Source organism: Calliopsis andreniformis, chromosome 12, assembly GCF_051401765.1.
Source record: "Calliopsis andreniformis isolate RMS-2024a chromosome 12, iyCalAndr_principal, whole genome shotgun sequence".
In the NCBI taxonomy this organism is placed as follows: Eukaryota; Metazoa; Arthropoda; class Insecta; order Hymenoptera; family Andrenidae; genus Calliopsis; species Calliopsis andreniformis.
The window spans coordinates 17,627,545-17,652,681 of record NC_135073.1 but is presented as its reverse complement, the minus strand read 5'-3'; the positions used below and the strand labels follow the sequence as shown (position 1 = coordinate 17,652,681).

Genomic DNA, 25,137 nt, shown 5'->3' with positions numbered 1-25,137 from the left:
AAGTGACGGAGAATCGCGTATTTTCTAGCTATATCAGAGCTAGATATTTCTGCACGGCTAGAGAAATATTATCAACTCCAGTTCAAGTATTTCCTAGCCTCCTTCATTCCATAACATTAACCGTACCGTTCGTTTCGCGAATTGCGCAGCTTGCGTTAAATGTGCACTTCAAGCACCATTCCGTTTCGTTTGTGTCTATGTTAAAATCGGTTTGATAGTGAATTCTAACTGTAATTACTTGGTACTTTATATACACGAGGTTGATAAGATAAATCGAATCTGAATGAAGAACTCGAGCATTTCCGCCTGATCAGCAATACGTTATGCAAGATCGCATGTAACGATCCCGTATCTAAAATAGCAGCATAATGATTGCGTAGTGTCTTGATTGTAAACAGCCACGTGTTAGAAAGAGAATACAAGGTGATTCATCCGACTTGACCCAAGGATAATTAACTTTTTTGCGATCGTCGCTTTTTTATCCATGCAAACGCGAGGCAGTGCATTCTCTAGGTTTTCCATGATCTAGTTTCGAATACTCGAATATTTGTCGGCCCGTAAGAATCGTGTGACGCTTTAAATCATGTCAACGAGCAATATCGCTCGATTCGACGCAACGATATCGCGCGGCATTTATCATTCCTACTGTCAAACCCATTGTTCGTAGTGGACTACTTATTCGTCATTGTGGGCAACGATTTGACTCGATTGATTGCGTGTGCATTTCGCACGGCTCGCTTCAGTCTCGTCGTATGGAGATTTATCAGGGCTCGTGGCACGCTCGCGGGTCCGAGAACCGAATTTAATTAGGCGATCACCAATTCAATTCGCGATCGATGATAAACAGTACCATGTTAAGTATTTGCGTAAACAATCGACCGTCCGCGGTGCAGCCGTGTTGTGTCCACCGATGCCGCCCGTAAATGCCGATAAAAATAATTAACGTTGCTTCGCTGTTTGACGCGGTTCCACGACAGGAAACCGATTCGACGCGAACCATCCTTCCGCGTTACGGCCTTTCCAGGCGGGACGTTTCGGTTACCACGCCTGACGCAAAAGTAATTGGACCCTCAAGATCACTTGCCCGACTGTGAGTGACATCACGAGCCACCCCTTTTTACGGTCCCGCTGTCGGTCCTCTCAAGATATATGGACGGCCGTCTTTGAATTTTTGTACCAGGGAGCAGCTTTGTGGCTACGCTAAAGGCCAATGCTCTCGTCCTCTCCTCTTCCACTTACTAGCGCGCGTCGACTCCGTCACCACCTGATTGCGTCCCTCAATCAAATACACTTCCCCTTTCCCTGATAGCACAGCGAAAGTTTCTCTTTTCGAATTTTTCGACCAGTCCACGAATTGGACTGTTCTCTTCTTAGCTATTCGAGTTGATTCACAGCAGCTCGAACACCACGGATAGTTTCGACGTGATACAGACGGATCGAGGGTAGCATTCTACTTGAAAATGCACGAAACGTAAAGGGGGAATCGCGGGAATCCCGCGAAAAATGCGAAACGAAGACGCGCCAAGGAACCCTTTTGTTCGCCGTTTAGAACAAAGTAATTCCTCTTTCCAGCGGCACCGGAAAGTTTTGAAAGCTATTTAAAGTTATTGGACGGCGCTCGTTATTCCGCGACCGCCTTCCGGTGGATTCACTTAAAATTAAGGAAACGTCGGCACTGATGGGCACCGTGCCTTGCGATGCGTTTGCTCCAGTTCGTCGAATCCCGCGAAAGTTCGTGTGAGCTGGTTGAATCCTACTGGCGGATAACAAAAGAAGGAGGGAGCAATTATGCCGTGGAATGCACTTCCGTGGATGATTTTTAGAAGTTTTAGTAGTCCTGCTGATTCTCACTGGTCCAGAAAATCTAGGTGCCGCGCGCGTCTCAAGGGGTTGCTTTCGAGGTTTCTCGAATTAAGAGCTCAGGTTTTCTTTTCAGGCAAGAATTATGTCAGAGCTCACGGAGCAGTTTACCTGGTTAATTTAAGTTCCAAGCTTAATTTTTTAAATTACATTCGTTAAAACTGACGATAATGATATACACGCTGTTTCTAAGCAAATACAGGCACTAATCTTCCGTCAGCTCTGTGACTAATAGGCTTAGTTGATAAGTGCTGTGTACTGACTACTTTTAAGATATTCGTCACTGTGCTTGAGTTTCGTTTCAAGGTTCAAACTAATGTGTACTTGATTTACTCATACAGCAATTGAAGGCGAAGTATAATGCCTCTTTGCTTATTTTGTATACTGTCAGAACCATAAATTTGCTAACGTAGATTGCACTGTATCAAGAAAGTGATTAGTAAATGTTTTCGCGTTGAGTTGCAATTCTGTGACAGATTGTAAAGACTTTGACTCGATTTGTATTGTTGTTAAATTCCAATGGCTTTGTATAGTAGTTCCTAATATATTTAGTTAATTAAGGAAATAAATAACTATTAAAATTGCAGAGAAAATTATGCAGGCAATTTAAATTGGAGAAGGGTGAATCCAACACAAATTTCATTTACAATAAATTACTTCAAAATTGGAGAAATTAACATAAATTTCAATATTGGAGAACAATAATTATTGACAATTTGCAAGAAATAATATGCAACATTATTGTTAATTACATATCTAATCAAACTTGTCATTAGAATTATTAATTTAGTCGATATATTCATCTTTTGCAGATTAATTCTCGATAACTCAATTTCGCGGGTTTAATTATCCAATCAGGTCATTTCTTGTTCTTGATGGGTTATAAATACCCCCACGAGACTGCGAATTTCTCAGATCAATCTCTGGCCTCGCCAGAGACAAATCTCCCCTGGGCCCGGGGGTCCTTTTGGTGATCACTACTCTGGAGATCCCCATGATGGAGGTGGAGAGGAGGTAGAGAAGATAGGGTAGAGGGTTGACGACTGAAGACAGGAGAAAATGATTAGTGTGAGTTATGGGGGTTAAGAAAGGATAACTTACTTTTTGGTTATAGAAAAGATAGGGTTTGTATATTTTCAGGTTTACCCCAAGCAAGTCAAGCTCTTCTATATGATGGTAAATGCAGGTAGATGTGTTCTTTCGTATTTGTCGTCAGCGTGGATAGGGAGTAAGAAGAAATCTCTGGAACGTAGACTGTTTAGGCGAATTTGTTGAATACAAAGCGTCGCCAAGTGATTACGGGCGAAAAGGCACAGCTCTCGTGGATCTCTTGAAGTAAAACCTTCTCATTTTTCGCTCGCTCGGGTTTCTTTTCTCTTCCATTTGACAGGCGTACCTCTGTTTCATATACTAACAATATCACGGTGTAATATTTATTGCTACAAGAACTTTGTCGAGAAATCGCCTCCAGACCAGCAGGCATTCGGATCTGTAATGATGTTCTGATAACGAAGCATGGCAAAAACATTTCTCGCTAGCATCAGAAAAACGTGATCGATGTAGTAACTCACCGTCTAACACGATTAGCGCTTTAAGATCTGTCTAAACGGCTATTACTCTCTAGAGAGCGGTTCTGTTCTTATCCATAACGATATTGCTTGTCACCTTGCAAACTACGAGTTGAAACTAATATCTTACGTGCAATTTTATCTTATTGCGAATTAAATGGTTTATACCAGAGAGAGGGCATGGATAATCTTTCGATTAATCGGAGCTTAAAGTTTCGCAGCGCAAGATTAAGGAATAAGATAAGATACGAAGAGGCAAACGGATTAACCGCTCGACTGAGCTTTACAAGCAAACTTAGGCGTTAAGGTGCATCTCAAACTTTCCTCGAAGTTTGTTTGTCCTGGCTCACAACAATTTTTAACAGCTTTTTTAATATTTACTTATGTTTGTTCCGATGGCAGACTTCTTTGTTTCAACCACATGTTGCTGGCATTGTGTGCAAGCAAGTCTCAATAAGAAATTTTCGCGTGTGCAATACCGTAATGGATAGCACAATGGAGCACTTGGGTAGAGCACTGAAAGAAGGAAAAATTAATGCATAGGTACTATAAAAGTTAAAACAACATACCGTAAACATTACTCTCACGAAGCTTATTACCTACTTCCACAACAATCCACCTTCACTCTTCAAACGCCATCATACTTCCTTTAACATACCTCAAGGAATAAAGGCAAGGGTATCAAGCCACCGAGGTCAGGCTCTCGAGGGAATAGTACGCAGATCCTCATTCATATTCTGACGAACGCGTTTCTTTTACAGCTCATCTTTCCTCGTCATCCGTGGTCTGCCTAGGAATCGGCAGCACGCGTGTCGCTCTTCAGGGTGAACTCCAGCCGCGACCATTCCCGAGGAAAACCGCCCGACTAAGTCTTCCATGCGCGCCGAAAAGGTGAGGTAAAAGTCACTTAATAAACGGAAGTGTTCACGTGCGCGTGCGGCCGCGCGTAAGCACGGGGGAAAGAAAACCGAAGGGGTCGAGGGTGTACCGGTAGGGTGAGCAAAGAAGCGGGAAAAGCAGAGGCAGTAAAACCGCGAGCGAATCGCTGCGTATTTCGCCTGCATGTCACAAAAGCCTCGTAGAAATCTTTGCAAGCTAGCTGGAAGCGCGAGGAAACAGGAGCTTCATCGAATTGAACCTGGACCACGGGACGAAGAGGGGAGCGCAAGGTTTTCGAGGCGTGTTGCGACGTCGCGTGGCACGGGGACAGGAAAATAGCCAGCCTCTGAAAATGCAGGGGTGGACAAAGGTGAACTCAGAGAGCGGAACAAGAAACGGGGAGGAGGGACCAAGGCTAACGGCACGCAAGGGGGATGAAGCAAGATGGTAAGCGCGTAGAAGAAGAAAGAGGAGACACAGGGAACGGGGAAGAAAGCGGCGAGAGGGAGAGACAGAGGGAACATACGTTTTTCAGAAAACACCGCCCCCTCGTGTCTCCCCCGAAACTCTTTCGCCCTCCCTCTCCGTTCGGCGGCCTCTTCCTTTTCCCTCGGCCCGTTTTTCCCAATTCTGGCAGCACTACGAGGAGAGAGTTTTGTTGTACAGGGGGGATCCGCGCATGTGCCACGGGGTTGGCTGCCTCGAGGACGTAACAGAGAACCGGAGACAGCGGGAGGAAGCGGGAAAGAGTGCAAGGGGATGCGAGCCGGTGCGAGAAGGACGAGAGTGGCCGAGGGAGCGAGGATACGTGTGAGAGTACCCTGAAGAGTGGCGTCGGTACTACGTGGAGTGGGAGGCGAGGCGAGGGGCGAGGGAGGACCGTTCACGTCTTTTCGACGTCGACGCAACCCCGTTGGCGCAGAATAGCTGCTCAGTGCTCGTCGAACGGCGCTGTGTTGCGACGGGACCATGCCGCCGCGCCCTGCACCACCGATCAACCGATCTCAGGTACGCGACGATTCATTATCATTCACGGTGTAATCGCTCCCCTTCGCCCGCGCGACAACCGCCCGTACCTGTTGTGTGCACCCCCAAGCGCTGTCACCGCGCGACAACCACGAAGCGTGTCCTCAGGCGGCCCTCGCGCGAGACGCGAGACGAACCTCTGTCTCGCGGTGCCACCCTCTCCTCCTGGTTTATCATTTGTGCGGGATCGTGTGCTCCGAGACGAAAGGGACACCCCGTCGGTGGATCACGAGCGTGATCAACAGTTTCACCCTCGACCCGTCGCGGTTCGCGCTTTTTGTTATGGTCCTGTGCCGCTACAGTGTAGCTTAAGTTCTGGTGAGAGCCTCCTCGTGCTTGGGTGTCCTCTGTCCACGATTCCTGCGATCGTAGGCGTCGATCTTTGAAAAGAAAAACTTCCTAGGGGTTGGACTCGCAATGCTGCCTGTCACGGGGTCACGCGCAATCATCGACCGGCTATTGATTAATTATAAAAGAAAAAGAGGGAACAGAAGGCAGCTCGAGGGAGGAAATTATTATCGGTGAAAGTCGGATGCATCTTCAGTCGGTGTCCTCGTTTTTCCCCGCGAAGAACCGTCGTTTTCTCCGTCTCGATCGTGAGCCTCTGCCGGCTCGAATCCTCGATCGCGAGCGTGATCCCGTCCGTGAAGAGGAAACAGGAGAGCGTGATTTATTAACGCGTCGGGGGAGCTGGAGGAGATTCGACGGTTCACGCAGCGTGCATTTCGGCGGAAGCGTTGTTTGTCTCTGGAGGGCTTTCACGGTGTCACCGGTGGGAGGGTGGGATACTTGGATGTGGAGTGCACGAAGTGGGTCCTTGGGCAGTTTGCGGCCTCTGCTTACCCTCGCCTCGTTAGAGGCGTTTTGTGTACGCCTCGAGAGTACGTGTGAAATGATTAAAACCATTTTCCGCGGCTCCCCCTCGGTCTTCCCCTTTCCACTGTCGCTGGCGGAGATCAAAGAAGCGCGAAAGGATTGCACGGCGGATCCCGAAAGGGGGATGCTTTTTACAGAGGTGTTGCTAGCAAGAGAGACGGTTTACCTCGTTTCCTTGCCGGCGCTAACCGATCTTCTCGTTTGAGGGCTTCAATGCGCCGCGTGGTTGCTCTCGTTTCAAAAGGGAGCCCGCGTTAATCAATGGTACAGTGCACGCAACGACGCTGAAATACTTTTTATTGCAGTATCATTTAACCCTCTGGGCATAGTTGCGTTATCGATAGAAAGGGTTCATTTTCACGGTTGAAAGGACCCTTCCCCAGGGTTTTAGAGACGGTGGTCTTGAATGGTCTTCGATGCTCTTGATTGATGAAGGAAAAAAAGTTAAATTAATGGAAAATGAAGGGGGAAGAGAAACTCTCGTTGAAAAGTTGGGGTATTTAGCCGATCGGTTAAGAGTATTGGTTCTCTTCGATTGCCCCGGGAGAGAAAAAGAAGCCCCGCCTCCAGTGATCCCGACAACTTTCTTACGTATATATTTTATAGATTATGGAGGCGTATCGTAAAGATAGTTAGCCAGTTAACGATAGTCGCGAGCACACTTTCCGCGGTTTCAATCAATCGAATTCGCGAACTGCTTAAACTTTCCTACGCGTCGTAACTTCGTTTCATATTGCTCTCTGGAAAAACGCAATCCATATTTTCGGCTTTTCGATACAACGATCATCTTTCCATTTTTCTCTACATATCACCGATACCAGTTACGTAAAACTGTTTTCGTTTTTCACCCATTTTTTATCACGAATTTTTATTTACGAAAGCTTTTCAATCGCAGCTCCGAGATTAAACAAACAGACGTCAGTTACACAATCCTCGACAAACTCTAATTAAAATCCAGGAAAACGTTCCATCAATTAATGTCGGCTATCAATCCGGAGTTAAACCTCCTTGTCAGCTTGCCAATTGAATTCTCAATCTTCTCTATAATCGAAGTGTCGAAGTGCAATGAAGATCTCGGAAAATTCTTTGCTCATCTCGGAGCAACCGAGATCCTTGTACATGGGACGGGAGAAGAAAAGCGGCGGAGAGGAAAAAGGGAAAGTAAAGGTAACAAATGTCTAAAAAATAACATTCTGCCTTGTTCCTTTTTTGCTTCGTTACGCTTTAGCAGTGATACACGCGAGTATCTCGGCCGCGCGACACAGAATAGATATTTCATTGTTACGGCTCGGAATATTTTTCGCTGACAGGAAATAATGCTCGTCCCGTCTTGTCTCGTTAGGAGGATTCCTGTAGCTATTCTTGCATGTCGCTCGCGCGCGCGTCCTTTATACCGCGCGCGACCGGATTTAATGGCACAGAAAGAGGACGGGAGGAGATACTTTTCGGTTGGCCGGTCGTCCCGGGAAACAAAGTTCAGTTGTGTGCCTTCGCTTCGTTAGGGAGGCGGCGAGCGGCCGTGGTTTTCAACCGATTCACGATAGAGCTTTCTCTCCATTTGCTCGACCATTCGTTTTCAACTCTACGCGAAAGAAAGACTCTCGCGATTCGATGGAACCCAGTATTCGACGAGCCATAACAACTTTGCGATTTACAGTGTTCTGAGAGATCTACCTCTCTATGAACAAATCCAAATTTTTACCATTTCTGATTCTTTTATTTTTAGTGGCATTGAGTTCCTGAATCCTCGGGGATTTTTATTTGGAGCGGGGTATTTAGAGTTATCTTTGTTTATAAAAATTGTCTAAATAGAAATTTGTAATCTTCATTTTTGAAAATCCTATTTAATAGGTCATAGTAAACAGGAAGCTCGACCATTGAAATAATCGCTGAGCTTATCATAGAACGCGAGATCGTTAATATGTCTGTCGTTCAAACATAACATCTCTGCAATCAGTACGTTCAATCTCTGTCCCAATTCGATTCGTGCCTCGGTCGCGTTAGTATTTAATAAACACATCCCGTGAGGGTGTTTAAGGGAATTGAGAGGGATTTCACGATCCACGATAGGGGAAAGTTTCGGTATCGTTTACCCTTCGTGAATCACCGAGCCGAATTTATGCGTTTTACATGGACGCGCCTCTCCCGTCAGGTCTCGATAAATATTCTTCGGCCCTCAGCTTTAGATGTTTGGGGGGAACGGAAGAGAGGCAGAGAGCGAGAGAGGTTTTGCAAGTGTTTCCGAGGTGTTAGTGAATTTTCGCCCCGCGTGCAGGGGAGCGGCATAGGTTATTGATTATCGTGAATGGCTTTATAAATAACCGATCGTGCAGGAGCAGCCGCTGGAGACGCGTAAATATCGCTCGCCAGGGCTCTCGATTCTTTAAACTCGCCACGACGATACTCCGCAGCCTCTGGCACTCGCGTCTCCGCTTGATGAAGTTCGGTCCCGTTTGATCGATGGCCTCGTAATTCGCCTCGAATTCTCATTTTCATTCCTGTTATTCGTGGGTGGTCGCAGCAGATAGACAGTCACGCAGGGAGACAGATAAATTCGACGAGCAAAGGTCGCCTTTATTCTACTCGACGTTTTATAAATGCAGGTAAAATTCTAGCTGGTTAGTGGAGCTCGTGAATAGACAATGCGAAAGTTTTAATAAACGCGAATGCAGGAAATAATTATTTTCAAACTACACGTTTTATTCTATCTTTAATGCACGGATTCGTTTAAGAGCCCGTGAAACCTTACATTCTATCATCTTTCTTTCCGGTAATGACCTCTCTTAATTCTGCTCACTCTGCAGCTGCTCGTCTTAATTTAAAATTGTACTACTGAAAACATGGAGGAAACTAGCCCATTGTTACGGGGCCTATTGTTCACTAAATATTCAAATACAAGTGTACCCTGTGTTGTTGCCCTGTTATATCATAAAACTCCAAGAGAAGGCTTTTTACGAAAAGCTGAATATCACAAAAATCATTAATCTGCTGACCTGTGGTCCCCAGGGTATTCTTCCCTTCCGCAGCTTCTGATAGCAAGTGGAACCTCTGCTCATATATTTGAGACACTTTGCGCTGTTTATTTGCGCGACATCCTGCGCTGTGCCCGCAGGAGAAGATGCCGGTGTTTACACAGACCATTTTTTCCACCCCTTTAAACCAGCTCTTCCGTCCCACCCCGTTGACCGCGATATTACATTTTTTTTTCCACTACCCATTTTCTTTTCAAAGTAGAATGTTTCTTTTCGTAACGCACCCCCATATAAAGTTTTTTTCCGACAAACGATCGACCACTCGAACGTATCAAAGTGATGGGCACTCGTCGGACGTCCGTCGTTATTTACGTAACGAGACGCGCTTCACCGAGAAACAAGGACGTAAATAGTTGCGTGTTTTGCATCAGTTAAAATAGCTTCTAATAAGGCGAGCAGCAAGTCGAGTGTCTCATCGGCCGCCAGCAGATCGTCGATTTTACTCGAGCCGCAACCACTTCCGTACCATTGATTTTCATTCAGCAAATAGCTCGAGACGAATGTGTGTGCGTCCGCGCCCTCGCGAACGTCGTGAAATTATTAAGGAGCAGGAGACAAAGCGCGGCACAATTGGACGGCGACAAAAGACGAATCAGAATTAATATTTTCTTTTTGCTACACAGCCAGCGGACGGGACAATTGACTCTGTAACTCCGCTTGTAAATATTTGTCCGTGAATGAAACGCGTCTTTGTTCATCGTTCTCCTTGTTGTCCTTTGTCTTCTGCCCCGGTAAATTTGCCGAAGTTCCTCGAGCGGTATCCTCGCGACCAGTGAAAGAAGCACGGCCAATCTCCAGATTGTCATTTGGATTGTCAGGAAACTAATTTAAAGGGAGGAAAAGTTAACAAATGGGTACGTCTAAAAATTAACATTGAGGACGGCACGACGGACGGTAGCTTTTATTTCGAACTCACAAAGAACACAGAAATTTAATCGACCTAGGACAGACTCGAGCTAAAAGAAAGAGTTTCAATTAAAACTGAAGTTTCCAATGAGAACTGTAACAGCGAGGAATTAGAATTAGAACTAAACTGGCCAGAAATTGAATGACGTCTTTCAGGGAAACGTGAGCGAGATTCGACAGCGAAAAGTCTAGAAAATGTTTTCAGTTCATCTGGGAATATTTCCCTGAAAATGAAAAAGGGTAGAAATCTTGGGAATTATGAATAATTCTCAAATGAATAATTTCCTCAAAGACTCACTGATGCTTCTGATCTGCACACATTGACCGCTGGGTACGTGACTTCTAACAAGTTCTCAAAGCACCTCCGCATTTATACTTCCAATGAAAAGTCAAAGGTGCAACAATCCCTGCAGTAGTTAATTATTTACTGCTCCCTAAATAGTATAAAGCTGAAACGCCCCATGTTTGATATTTTATTCGATTATAAATAGGCAAAGGTCTTTTGGTGCTTCATCGCTTGGAACTCTAAGTTCGTCAATTAACCGTGCTTCTCAAAAACGAATTACGCCGTTTCCAGGAACAGCTAGCGAGAGTTTCCAGTAGTATAGTTCTGTCTTTGCGCGACGAGTCTCGCGAGACGTAGATAACTTTATTCTTTTCGATCCAACGCCGGTATGCAAATGGGCGGTCTACGTACGGCTCGCCCTAACTCAACAAGCGGTCGCATAAATTTCATCTAATGTCAGGCAATTAAGGGGGTAACAGTGCGTTTGCACCCACACCCTCTGTGATCTTCTCCTCTGCAGCGGCAGGGAAAAGTGAAACGCGCGATTACGCGGTTTAAGAAAATTTAGTCCATGAAAATTAACCAGACGCGTTAATCATTCCTCGGCCGACGATTTAGCGTCGCAGAGAGCACCTTAAGTGCCATCCACTCTGCGAATCGTCGAGTCGCGAGGTAGATGGCATCATTCTCGCACGTGTACGGATACAATCGTTTCGGGACGAGGATTTCTTTATCGATACGCAAGAAGAACGAGGGCGAGGCATGTATTTTCCACAGCATTAACTTTTCCATTCAATTCAATTTATGAGTCGCCCTGAGATAGACGTCTGACTTTGAACGCGGTCATTTAAATCTACTAGCTGTGGAGTTGAGAATGTTGTAGGATGATGTCTCGGTGAAGATGCCAAGGGAAAGGGTGAGGGATAGATCGTCTCCAGAGAGATTATCATGTAATCACGTTAATTATTTCCGAGATTCTCGCAAATGGGTCACACCAGGGCGGCATGGTCTTTTTAATATGTACATTTATAGTCCATTTTTTGTGGAAAAGTAACTATGTACAGTTAAGGTTTCACTAAGATTGCAAGGGAGCCTTAGGCGTTCAATTTATTTACTCACCATTTTTTCACAGCGACCTTTGCGTGACTTTAGTCATTCTACTCATCGGGAAATGACTACGGATCTAGGTCTGTAAAAAATGTAGGTGTTGCTCTTGGTATGTCCCACATATTTGCTCGTAGAAAGAAAATGGAGTGATTGCACGTCCCCTCGGGATTATTGCCCACCTAAAAGACAAAAATTCTATGCGTCCCTAATTTCAAAGATATTGCACTGTTTCTTCTTGTACGCTGGCCGAGCAGCGTTTTTTCGAGGAAAGATAGAAAAAACAATTAATCAAAAGAGGTAATACGATAGCTGACGGCTGAAACTACTTGGACCGTATCAGTTAACGAACGTGAACCAGCGAATTTTTCGTCCATTTTGCGAAACTGGTCCAGAAGCGTTGTTTCCTTAACGCGATAACGCGAAATTAATTTCCAGTCACTCGACTAACTTGACTGACTCTTAAATCACTATCCCTCAGAAGCTAGATTAATCGAACAGAACTGTTTTCCGCTTCATTCTGCTCCCCCATTTTCCCTCATTTTTTCTTTTCTTTTTTGATAAAGCGATTGTAAATGCAGCACGCTGCACCTAACGCGAGATTCCCGGCTTACTTTGCGACGATAAACCCGCCGCTTTGGAGTTTCAATCGAGCGTGATGAAAGCGTACGTGAAATGATTAATTAGAGTGCAAATGGGGAGGGTGTGGGAACGCCCGGGAAAAACTCTGTCAGCCCTCCTCGGCAGGGGTGTTTCTTTTAATTAAAAAGCGTGCGTGCGCCGCCTAGTTAATTCGGCTGTACTCAGCAACCTTCCGCGAAGTCGTCGCGAATTCGCAGCCATTTCATCCAGCGACGCTGCTCCTCGCCGTTAATCGATCCTTCATTGTTTCGAGAGACACTCCTCTCCTTCTTCGCCCCCTCCATCGAGGTTGCAAGTCGGTCGAATTTTCGTTAATCCCTGTTTGTAGAAAACAAGTGGAGAAGCAGGGAGTTGCTTGGGAATTCTATGCAATCGCGGAAGCATGTGCTCAGCCGCTGATAATACGTTTTTCAAAATTGCGGTGGCAGCGGTGCGCACTGATGGCGGCTGATTGGCTGGAAGCGAGCCGTCTATTGTAATCGCGTGGCGCTCTTTTCATGCGAAAAATCTCTTACGCTCGCGTTTGCCCGTCTCCACGACGCTGGAATACGTTTCCTCGCGCGGTAATGTTATCTTTCAGGGCCGCGGTTTGTCACTTTTATTACGTTGGTTCGCCCAGTGCGGGCAGATTTCGGGAAGCAGCTGTTTCCGAGGCGCTCGTCCGTGGACATTTTGGACACACGATCCTCATCAATCCTTTTTCAAATTTAGTAATCTGGTAGCGTGGACTGTGAGCTAGGACTAAGAGAAAAATTACAGGGGGCCTATAGGCCAGGATTTCATGCTTTAAGGTGTCTCATTTCTTCGTATACGACTTACAAAAAAAATTATTTTCGAGATATTAATCATCAAACGTCTCGTTTAATTGGGAATACCTTTTTTATAAAATTCAATTTGGACCAAGGATTAAAAATAGTTATCCTCTGTAGGATCTTCTAAATAAGTAGGGAATATTCTACTGTAGTAACCCACCTTTTTTTATATGAAGAGTGTAATTAATCGTTGCGCAGTTTCGAGCCTCACAAAACCTTAATTCGACCCTGGCGGACGGAGACCCTTCGAGTGAGTTTGATAGTTCAAAGAGATTATCAGAGCAAAGAAAAATCGACTCGGCTGAGAATTAACGCGGAAAGGAGGTGGTAAAGTGCGAGTGTCATCGCGAGCGTCATTGCGGGCGCATCCTCGATCGCTATTATCTTGAACTGCGTGAAAAGTCGGCGTATGGAGGTTTCATTGTGTCGGGAAAGCGCTTTCCAATCGCGGTGCTGAACTCGTAAGAGAATCGACTGACTGTTAGCACCAATCGCGTTCCATTTTCCTGAGTGCTTAATCGGACGGAAATGAATGGCGATATTCCATCTGTATCGGATGATTCAATCCCTCAAATATCGGCAAGGTATATTTTCGGCACGATAATGGAAGGACTGATCGGCAGGTTTCGACTCCATTTTCGTGTTGGAGTTGGGGCACGCTCGAGTTTCAAAGTTGTTCAGCGAACTCCAAAAACTAAATCGTCCAGGTTGGACGATAGTGACGCGTGCTGGTATACTCCGAGCGGGATGGTCTGATTAAAATGTGGGACTAGTCACTTGTCTACCTTCTGCCTCAGGTTCACTGATGAAATAAAACTAGAAGCAACTTTCACGTGTGAATTATTCGTATCGAGGGTGCTTAAAGAGTACCTCAATATATGAAAAGATGAGGAAACCATTCAAGTTTGTTTTATTTTATTTAACATACATTGGCTTTTATATAGCGCAATTTCACACGCCCCATGTGGCCCATCGTGTTCTTTCCCACGTGGCGCGTGGGGGGTCAAAAATACATACATTGCGGTCAACAAAATTGCCATTATCATGATTCACGTGGCCATAATTCGCAATAACTGTATCACAGTTTAATCAGCACGACTATTTCAGTAGCGCTCGAAAAAAAAATTGAAAAACATAAGAGAGAAACGAGGGAGAGCCGCTCACAATCCCGTATTCATTGCATAGTGCATTTCGTTGTATCGCGGTTGGAATCGGAATTAAGAAATTCAAATTTAACGTCGACCTCGGTTAGCAGGCGCCCTCACGGAATATCGCCGCAGAAATTTACACTGAAAAGTTCATCCAGTGGTCGGTGAAACGCTCGCGACGCTTATCTGCCACCGCGCAGACGGAGTTTGCTCAACGTATGTTAAGGAAACATTAATTTGCCCGCAAAAGTTTGCTTTGCATCGTGCTCCGCATTGTATCCGAGTCGTCGGGCACGGTTAACCCCGCGAATAGCGTTTGTCGCCGCTGATCCTTCTCATTTTCGCGGTCTACTCGCGAGATCTACCGCAGTTCGTTATCTTCCCACAGGTTGAGTACGTGGGATATTGAGAGACAGCGTAGGACATCTGATCTTTGCGAGATTTTATACGCAGACTGCGTTTCGGAACTTGATCTGGACACGTTTCGCGTGTAGATTTCCAAGAAGAAAATCTGGGATCTAGAAAATTGAAACAAATATATGAAAAGTGTTTGACGGTGGCATAGACAATTTTTGGGAAAAATTGGTCAACTTTGACTGGCGATAACTCCGCGAAAAATCATCGAAGGAGCATGATTTTTTTTCTGTATTAAAGCTTGAAGATTTCACTTTAAGGTACTATATATTATTTTTAAGTTTATTGCACATCTAATATTGTAATCTCTTAAATCTGAGGGTATGTTTGTCATATTGAAAATCACAAACTTTGACGGGATGTATGGGCCTGCAAAAATTTTTTCCGGGAATACCGCTTACAGCAGCATAAAGTGCGAACCTTCGTCTTTGTTTTAAAAAAAGATTCAAGTCGATACGATTTTTTTTCGCAAAGTTACAGCACTTTAAAGTAACCCTTGCATTTTTAGGGTGCATTGATTACTATCAATATACCAGAAAAATGCCATGGGTACTTTAAAGTGCTGTAACTTTGCGAAAAAAAATCGCATCGACTTGAATTTTTTTTTAAATTAAAGGGGAAGAGTCGTACTTTATGCTACCGGAAACGGCATCCTTGAAAAAAATTCTGACAAGTGCCAGCATCCCGTCAAACTTTGCAATTTTCAACATGAAAATCATGCCCTTAAATTTAACAGGTTCCAGTGATAAGAGTGCATTAAACTTCAAATCGAAACGCACGGTTTTAAACTAGAAATTTCAGGCTTTCGGTTAAAAAAAAGATCACGATTCTACGTCCATTTTTCGCGAAGTTATCGTCAATCAAAGTTGGTCAATTTTCGCCCAAAGTCGTCTATCATTTTTTGCGTAATTGCCTCGCATGGCAAAGACACAATACAGTCGAAAATTGGCCCACCCTCTGTACACTATTAAGCAACGACCTAGCACGTTAACTTAAATAAGAAACTTTCTGAGGGTAGTAACTTCTCGCCGCTGTAACTCGATCACAGTGAAACCGACCGTGCGTGCACGCGCGTCCTCCCCGTTTAACTTGCTGCTCGTCGGTTCGTTTGTGCGGCTACGTTAATTTCATTCATTAGCCGCAAGTGATCAGGGGTGAAACGAGTTTGTGGTTCCTAAAGAGTTCGTGACTTGAATGAATATCCAGGGTGCTCAAGGTGATTCGCCATTTTGAGGGTGAAAAATAAAAGGTGCTTCCATAAACCGATGTTTCTACGACACTTGTGTACACTGGAAGATCTGGTTTATTGGAAGCGCTATGACTTCAAGTTACTCTAACTACCTGTGTCATCTAACCTTACAGTTAACTCAAAAGTTAGACCGCTCTAACTAGCGAAGTAATTTCACCGTGCATTCGTAGTCGAGCGGTTAGAATCAATTGCACTTTGTGTACTTCGCGGTCGAATAAACTTAACGTGCTCTGAGTGTGAACGAGAAGTGTTTAGCACAGCGCTGATAGAGGTCGAGTGGCTGTTTAGACTCCAGAGTTTGCGACGAACGATATCGAGCGGGATTTTTGCAGTTGCAATGGAAATTCCAGGTATTAGGTGCTTGTCAACGAAGTACAGTTGAGGTGTTAGCAACATTTACATTTTCCACTTGTTTCCTTCACTTTTTCAGCGTGGTTCGAACCCCTCGCCTTCTTATTTTCGATGTATTTCATCGGTGATCCTCGAGGCGCCTGCCCCATTTCCTCACACCTGACAGGTCAAAGTTAAATCGCGGCTACCTTTATGCCAACGTGGTGTTTGTAAATCGTCGCTTTGAACTTGAGCCTCGAGATGTTCAGCCCCCCAGACGATAGCCAAAGGCCTTTACGTAATTAGAGAGGCTCGGAAAGGGGAGCGACCGATCGCGCGTATCCCTGACTCTGGTTCCCCGATCGACGCCTCATATCCGCTCGAGCGCCAGTTCCTAGCTGTTCTTACCTTCGTCCACCTTGACTTTATCAGATTTGGTTTACGTGGTGCCCGCCGTCAGCGACGAGGTTCCGACCAGTTCTTCATTTCCGTGTCCCCGTTTCGTGCTCCCAGCAAAAAGAGAGCAGATTTTCCTCTCGGTGCTCGATTTCTATTTGACCAGTTCGCCAGGACCGTTCGGTAAGCCTCTTAGCATTTTGCCAATGGTACGCTTTGATTCGGTTGTCGTGACTTTTCTCGCGGTTCCCCGAGCGAACAGGCGCGCCGCGGAGCGGCGAGAGGAGGGGAGGAAAGCTGATTCTCTCGGTGCACTCACACGGGCCAACCATTATGAAAATACTCTCACACAGAGAATTATGGAATACGAAATAGCTGGCGTGCGCGTGAGATTACAAGGATACTTTGTAAAATTAATGGTACGGAAATTAATTATTCCGCTCGTCTCGGCGTAGCGGTGATAAACGTTGAGTTCCGTGGAGTGGATCGTTTAAACGTGAATTTCCAAACTCCCACCGCTGCTTTCGCTTTTGCTCCCATTCCATATCCCTTCGTCTCTCTTTTCTTTCTTCTCACCCTTTGAGCCCTAGCCTAGCGTTCGTCGCGATTGTAGCCCCGTCGAATTTTCAGCGACAAAGGATAGAAAGCTCCTATGGTGCAAGACTCTTTAGGAGCCTTCCCTTCTGGCTCGGATTAAATCGCGTTCGTGTAATTTCGTTCGCCCCTTCGAAGCGTCCAGTATTACACCTTCTTATGGACACAATCGTCCGTCAGCTATTCGCCTTCGTTCCTGAGATTCCTCGACGAATGAAGCAGTACTAGACGAATACCGTTTTGTGCTGGAGAAACATAATTAGAAGATCAATTCGTAATGCAATCGGCAAAGAAGTAATTTAGGACGCTGAAATAGGATGGAGGGTATCAAGTCATCTTTTTTCTTTATCTCTCGCCTGCTTTTGGGGTAGAAATACCTCAGGCAATATGATTGCTTTCGGCTTGATGAAAGCAGAAAGGTTTGAGTGAATTTATGTCGCTTTGAATTATACACTTAGGGGAAGACACTATGGAGTATGGATTAGGATGAAATTGAGGGGAATTAGGAAGAGGATGAAGAGTAGATACTGGGATAGAACTAGGATGGAATTATGAAGCTATTGGGAAGAGGGAGGAGATGGAACTTACCGCTTAATCGTTTATTAAATATTAACATTAACGAGTATTTCCAGACAGCAATCATAGCGTCAAGCGCCTTTCAATTATTCTGCACTCCTGACCTATTTCTCCGCGAGAATACGACGTCTCACGTTCTAACATTTAAGAAAAATCATCTTGAAGTACCTTAAACGCAGCTTTTATTTACGACCAAGTGTTTCTTTTCCCTCACAAGGCGATGAACTGTTAAATTTACAAGCTCCGTTGATTCGTCGAAGTGCGTCCTTGTATCACAGGTGCACCAGTGCACAGAAGGCTCGCCATAAAAATGCAAGAATGAGGTTCAGCGCAGATCTGAGCCTGCTTCCGGTGTTCGTCGTGAAAGCGATAAAGCTGAAACGCCGTGTAACTACAGGGCCGCTGTATCGGAACGAGAATCTTCCGTCGTTCCACCGATTGTGCTCGTTCCTTGAAACGACCACCCTTCCAGTTCGTCTCGAGTCGTTCTAGCGCCGTTTTCTTAAGTTGCTCTTCGTTGAATTAGCGATCCTCGTGTCCTGAACAGCGAGGGGATTCTCGTGTCGCGACAGGGTGGATTGAGATAAGCCCGATCGTTCTCGGCAGAAGGAAAATATAAACTGGTGTTCGACGTGGATAGGGGTACTAACGACAGATCTAAAAAAATCTGCGGCTAACGACGCCATAAGGGATGAGACCCGCGAAGAAAGGGCCGACTCATTACGAAAATTATGTTTTTAATTACCGAAGTGCATCGCATTGAGGCGGCCACCTTTCACTGCGCGATCGCGTTCCCTCTGTTGCGTTTCTTTTCTTTCCTCGTACGACTCCAGAGCTTTTATTCCTTCGTTGCGCCATGATCGCGTTTCACATAATTGACACGCGTTCTTCTTCACCCCTTTCCCACGAGGAACGCCCGGTTAACGACGTCATTGTTTGAGTTGCGGCGAGCGCGGTTATCGACGGGGGAGAACCGATCACCGCGAGGATCAAGCCGACCCGCAACTTTCTAATGGAAACTGTACGTTAGGTTGACGAGCCTCGAGGACGAAACTACCCCCCAGCAGTCTTTTGTTCGACGAAGACATGTATATTCGATTCGCGACCAGCCTTCACTCACCGCGAATGCACTTTTCAATCGGTGCGGCATATTCGCGTGGGCGAATGTTAAATGGCGGGGCAATACGTTCCCGCTTCAGGTTGAGAGGTCGCAGGCGCGCTGTTCTATTGAAGTTTGGTTGAGTTTTTTTGGGGGGTTCGCTGTACGAGCTCCCTGTGATAAAAAACGTCATTCATTGTGGTATAAAAATTGCCAGTTTCAATCTCTGCGCAAAAATGCGAGCGAATTAACAATGTAGCTGGGAGTTTTATGGGTGAAAGGCTTCGTGTCCCATTGGTCTCTTGATTAATTCGTTTCCCCGTGTCCATTCGTCGCGATCCTCCTTCTGTCGCGCGGAAGACAAATCGATCACCTCCAGCGATTCTACGCGTGACAATTTCTTCTATAGGGGAGAGATTGATCATCCACTGTCATTCTCTATATTCGTGTCGCGATTCCATTCGTCTGTCATCTCTAGAGAATGCGAGGAAGCTCTGTCGAACATGATAAATCGTATAAATCATTTTCAAAGTTTCTCAGATAAGGAGGAGGAAATTGGAGCAAATTTCTAGGCCAGTTAAATTCTGATTACAGCTGGATTCATTATCAAACGTTTGTATGTTCGTTTCGTGTCAATGGTACGCACACATTTGACATAAGATAAGCAGCTGATAGCGATCCCAGTGAAAATACCGTCGCGGCGTTAAGTGTATCGTAAATATTTTCCTCAGTTCACCACGTTTGCATTTGCTATCGGGATCTCTGTCTTAGAATATTATGCAAGCCCACGTGGTGCTAGGAACGAGTCAACACTCGGCTGCTAAACGCTCTACTCCAGCAATTACCAGCTAACAAGACGCATATCGGACATTAAGTAGTCACGGTATACCATGGGGATTTGTCAGGCGTGAGTAGTAATGGATCGTCAATGTCGGACGTCCCGAGGTTACAGCGCTGGGATTTGTCAGATGGCAAACAGTAACGAGCATCGTATCGCGTGCTGTCGTATCCAGTTACTGCCCGTTTACCATAAAACGATATTTTTAGTGCCATACCGAAAATTCTCATTGGACGTTTGTACATTTTGCATAGGAATTCATCGTTCTTTACACCGACGACTCTCCTCGAAAGATGACGAGCTATTGCATAGTGTAATCGCGAATTACATCCGGAGATATAATTCCATCGAGGATATTAGCTGCGATCTAATTGTTCTGAAAGCCCGATAATGTAATAAGAATAATTTAATCTTGCTTCGCGTTTCTGAAACTTGAAGGGAGGTAATTTCATCAAAATTCATAGCGCTGGGATTGTAATCGATGAAGAACGCTGTCTTCTTTAGAATTTAATTTCCTTTCCTCTCGTTCTGTCCTATCAAGAATTCTATTACGTTTTAAAACTAACGCCGTATCGTCGCGGATTTTAAGCGAAAACGGATTTGTTGTTGTTTTAATTATCGAGCAGCCCTGGGGGCTATCGTTCTCCTATGTTGTTTCACCGCGTTTTCATCGAGATTTCGGTGTATTTATTCACGCTGATTTCCGAACAGCCGTAACGGGAATACGTTCTGGTTGTGCACACGGTTCAGCGAGTCTTTTTTTAATGTTTCGACCCTTGGAACGGAATACTGATTCGGACGATTCGCGAGCAGTGGGCAACAGCAGAATCGCGTTCCTCGCGTGCCGAGTAACTCGATATCCACCCGCGGCTTCGCTCGCAGTTTCTTTCCGCCATTATCGCGGGCTCTTCGACGTTCGATAGCTTTCTAGGTAAATAGAACGGCGGTCCACAACAAAGCAAACTCGCCTTTTTACCATCTGGGGATCCTCCTAATATTCAATTTTATTGAGAGTTTCGCACAGTCCAGCTTTGTAGCGGCTAACGAAATAATGATCCTTCTTTGCGAGGCTCAATCGCTAAACGTATTCCTACGGGCCCGTTTCATGAATATAAACTACGTGAAAATATATTTATATAGCGAAAGGATGGGGTGGGAGGTGGCGAGATTATCTCTGGGGTGGAACATCGAGGGCAGGAATTTTGATAAGAACACGTCGAAAATCTATAAACCTGTAATATCGAGCCGCGAAACGCTCGTTCCGGCTCTTTTATGGTCGCCATCGAAGAAATACGGCGGGGATGCCGTGGCCGTCTGTTTTCTTTAGGTGCACACGCTCGATCGGACGAAAAATTGCGCCAGCAGAGTGAAAAATTGTATCGACAAGTAGCGGGCATATTCTCGCGTTCTTGCTGTCGAAGGTTCGACCGGAGGAAACGAAATGGAAAAGAATCTGTCGAACAGTCAACGGCCAACTACCCTTGTCTCTCAACCTTACACCGTTGTGCTTGCAACGAGATTCTTGAGTGTCATGGATCCTGAAAATTTCATTGCGTGAAAATTGGTGAAAATACGAAACATCAGCCGTGAATTTTGAAAGGGGGAAGGATTGCTTTCGAATAGATATTGACTTTTTGTTTTGTTTCAAAAGCTTTTATTCGTGCATGGTTCATAGAATACAGAGAGAAATTTATGAGTGTTTACGCTTAACTATAATAAAATATAGTCCTGTAATAAACGAGCTTGTTTTAGCTTTGTTTGAGCTTATATTAAATTAAGCGAATAATACGAGCAGAGTGAAAACACAATTTAATGGGGTTTTAGTCGGAGAGAATGCACAAAATTCCAATTAACATTTTTCTTACTTAAGGAATATGAACATTGTTATAGTTATTGCTCTGAAAATAAGCACCCAGTAAAGACTGAAACTTAATAAATTTGGAATTTATCTCCTGATGAAACGAAAGCAAGTAGAATATCACGCGTATCTGCAATCTTATGCGAAAACCATAATTATTATCGCGTTCGCCTATATTTATAATTCAAAGCACGAGAATATTTTATAGGACAACAATTTTGTGCACGAAGTGCTGGGACGTCGGTGAACAGCATTACGGTAACAGAAGTTAAAGTGAAACGTTGTTATCGAGAGTATGTTAAGTTCGATGTGGAAGTCGATGCTGAAGTCTCTCGGAGGGTATTTTTCAGTAAAAATATTTGAGAATGCGAGACGTTGGAGATGGTGTTTGTGTCTCTGGATTTCGGCCGAGGAATTTCGATAAAGTGCATTGGTATCCCTCGATATTCAAGCGCGTGTGTACATTCGCGAGTAAATATGCTTGAGGAACGAGCTCTGAGGAGGTTGCGAAGCGAACCACGCGGGAGGCGATTGCGCGCTTCGGGGACGATACTTGAATGACAAATAGGGGGATGAATTCGGCGTAAGAAGGACGCTGCGAGCATTTTCAAGTAGAATATCTGTCTCGCATAGTAACATCGGCTTTTTTATCTGTCCAAAATAATTGTTTTTCTCTGCATGCATTTTTCTCAATCAGAATAATAATAAAGGCGAAAGATGAATTTTAAAGTAAAAGGGTATATAGATCCTAAGCCAACAATAATAAAACAACGCTAGGTTAATATAATATTCTGTAACTTCAGCGCCACAAAACCCTTTAAACTTTTGACCTCAGTTCACGGGGTTGAAAGTTCTCTTTAGGCACTTAAGCAGCTCTCGAGATGCTCGAGTGCAAAAGGATCTTAAATTACCCACTAACCAAATAAGCCTGCATTACTACAATTAAATCGTCTATTAAACGAAGGCTGTCTTCTATGAGTAACCGACTGGCCCTCGTTTCTGTCTCTTCGCTATACGGCGGTTCTTTAATTCTCTTAACCTTTCTCTGTACCGTCAATTTTGGTCTCGCGAAAGCATTCTGGGCGCCATGGAAAGGGTATCTAAAGCCGAAAGGGATTTAAGGTAAAGAGGATTTAAAGGTGAAATAATCCTTGCTCAAACAGTGTTCTGAATTAAATAACGTTTTTTTTTGCTCCACCGACACCAGTTTTCGCTTCGACTTCTCCACAATTTAGGCCAAACTTTTCTCATCGCAGATAACAAAAGTACCATTTGCATGATCCTAAATTTTTCGTGAGGGATATATCGAAGAAGTCTTTAAGCTGACTCACGTATCCTCTGATACGACACCATTGTTCCTCCCCCTAGCAGGCTTCTGTTTCCCGCGCAAAGTCCGATAAAGCTTCCCTTGTTTGCAGTCTTTCCCATTCTCCTCGACGACGTTCTCCGATTTCTACGCGACCGCAAACTTCACTAACGAAATCCCGATGCTAGGTAACTTCGGTCCCCCAGTCCCTTGGCATTCTTTTCCATGTCTCGTCTTCGAGGAGGTGATTCTCTCAGCGGTCTCCGAGTTCTCCTGAAAAACGAGGGAAAAAATAAAGAAAACCCAAGCGTATCTCGGGGAATCGTAAATGAACGGCTCACGGTTCGTACTGTTTCCCCATTTTACGGTGTAAATAATAAATGTGGTGCTTGCCGTGCGCCGTTACGCCGCTCTTAGTTCCTGAGAAGAGACACTCTCTTTCTCTCTTCGCGTTTGTCGTACTTTCATTTAAGGCGCGCTCTTTCTTCCACGACGTCTCAGAGAGGTTATAGAATTCGAGATTCCCAAAGTGCCTCGTCGCGTCCAATCTCTTCAGCTTCCTTCCGTGCCTCGTACGAACGCGATAAGTTACGATACGTCGAGAACTTTTAGCTGTCCACTGACCTGGAAACGTTTCGTTATCAAATTGTGAGTAGCTATGCCCGCGACTCCTAAGTGAGTTTAACTACGTGTGTGCCAAGTTCGGGTGACCCTCTTGCGCGGTACATGCGAGTCATGTTCCATAACGATGGAGAAGTGGGTGAACCTATAGGGAAAAGTCAGTGGAAAAGTTCTTTTCGTCTAACGAGAGAGGCAGGGCCACACATATCCAATTACTGAACTCAGGATCGCGTGATAAAGTGGCAAGAATAGAGAATTGATATGAATGAAAGTAAGTCAGTAGTACTACGAGTGATATGTACAACACGACCGCGAATAAAGAGTTTGAAACAGGATCCATTGACACGAGGCAAGTTCCAAGCTTTCACGTGCTTCAGGTTGAAAGGAAAATACTTCTGAAACGCAACTATTCATCACTTCCGACTTATTTCTTCACGCAGGATCATTAACTTCCCATTTCGGAGCAGTAGCAGGTACGCATTCCATACATTCGACGCGAGTCTCGAGATGCTCGTCACGACGCGCTCGAGGGCATACCCTCGATCGTTCTTTTTCGAAAGTCCTCTCGCTCCGCCACCGTAGAATGACAAACAGCCGGCACAGATACGAAAGTAACGCAGCGATTCGTTTTCAAGAGTCGTTACTCCCCATTAGAAGCAGCGAGCTCGATACCTTCGGAACCGAAAATTTCATTTTCCAATGGAAGCTTGCCAGCAGCAGCAGCCACCAATGTCGCGTGGCGTAAACACTCCCCTCGCGTGTCTTCTCTCCACCCTTTCGTTTTCCCGCCTCTTTTGGATCACAGATCGTCCCCTTCTCTGTAAAACCTCGCGACGTCTAGGATTCAGAGGAACAAGAGCATCCTCGACAGAGCTTGCGATAAATGGACATGTCGATTTCGCGGGGGCGGGAAACGTCTGCTCCCTTTATCGCCACAAAGAGTTATTATATGGCCAGTCTCTAAGCTCTGTCTCTGTATATCACATTTATCGGCCCTTTATGGTTGCTCGATTTCGATCTCGACACCCCTTCACTATGCGCGTGAACGTAAATAAAGGCTGGTTCGAGGCTTCACAGAGAATTTATCGTCGACGTTGTTTGTAATTTCCCCCCGGCGAAGCTAGGGTGTTGCGCGCTATGTTGTTGAGAACTTGCTGGTTGCCGCTTTCAGCCAATACAGGACAAAAGGAGACGTTTACGTTATTACGCGCAGATAAGGCTGCGAGAATGCTGGCGCTAATTGCCTAAAAACCGAGGAACAGCTGCTGATACTCACGAGTCGGTTGTTCGTTAGGGGTGGAGAGAGAGGTTGTTGAAGAGGGTTGAAAAGGTATCGACGTCGGTGCTTTTTAAAGTAGCGAGGGGTGAGTTTTGGGGCTGTACACTTTTTCTTTGGCCCGGGGGAATAGGTTCCAGTAACAAGGTTTTATAGAAAATATGAAGAAGTTCGATTCACGAGTTTAACACATGTACGTGCCTGCGTATATGTATGTAACAGTAGTGAAGTCGAAGCGAACCGCTTCCGAATTGTAAAGCAAAACACTTCCATTCGTCGCGCAAGACGCTCGATTTTCCTCCTCTCCGGTTGAATGCATCTGCATGATTCAGTAGGTCTTTCTGTCGCGAATGGTACAGTCGCGCCCATGAATTTTGCACCCTTAAAAACAGGCCGTGCTTCGGGGAAAGAGTGGCCGTGGCGGCGACGCGAAACGTCAGA

At 45.1% G+C, this 25,137-nt stretch overlaps 1 protein-coding gene across 1 annotated transcript in view; it reads left to right on the top strand.

Moving 5' to 3' along the window:
* The first annotated feature begins 8,686 nt into the window (after window positions 1-8,686).
* Window positions 8,687-25,137, top strand: part of Oct-tyrr (Octopamine-Tyramine receptor) — a 40,029-nt gene continuing 23,578 nt past the window's right edge. The window contains exon 1 of the mRNA XM_076388350.1: window positions 8,687-8,812. The gene's annotated coding sequence lies outside the window, so the exon portion shown is untranslated. The remainder of the gene's footprint in view (window positions 8,813-25,137) is intronic.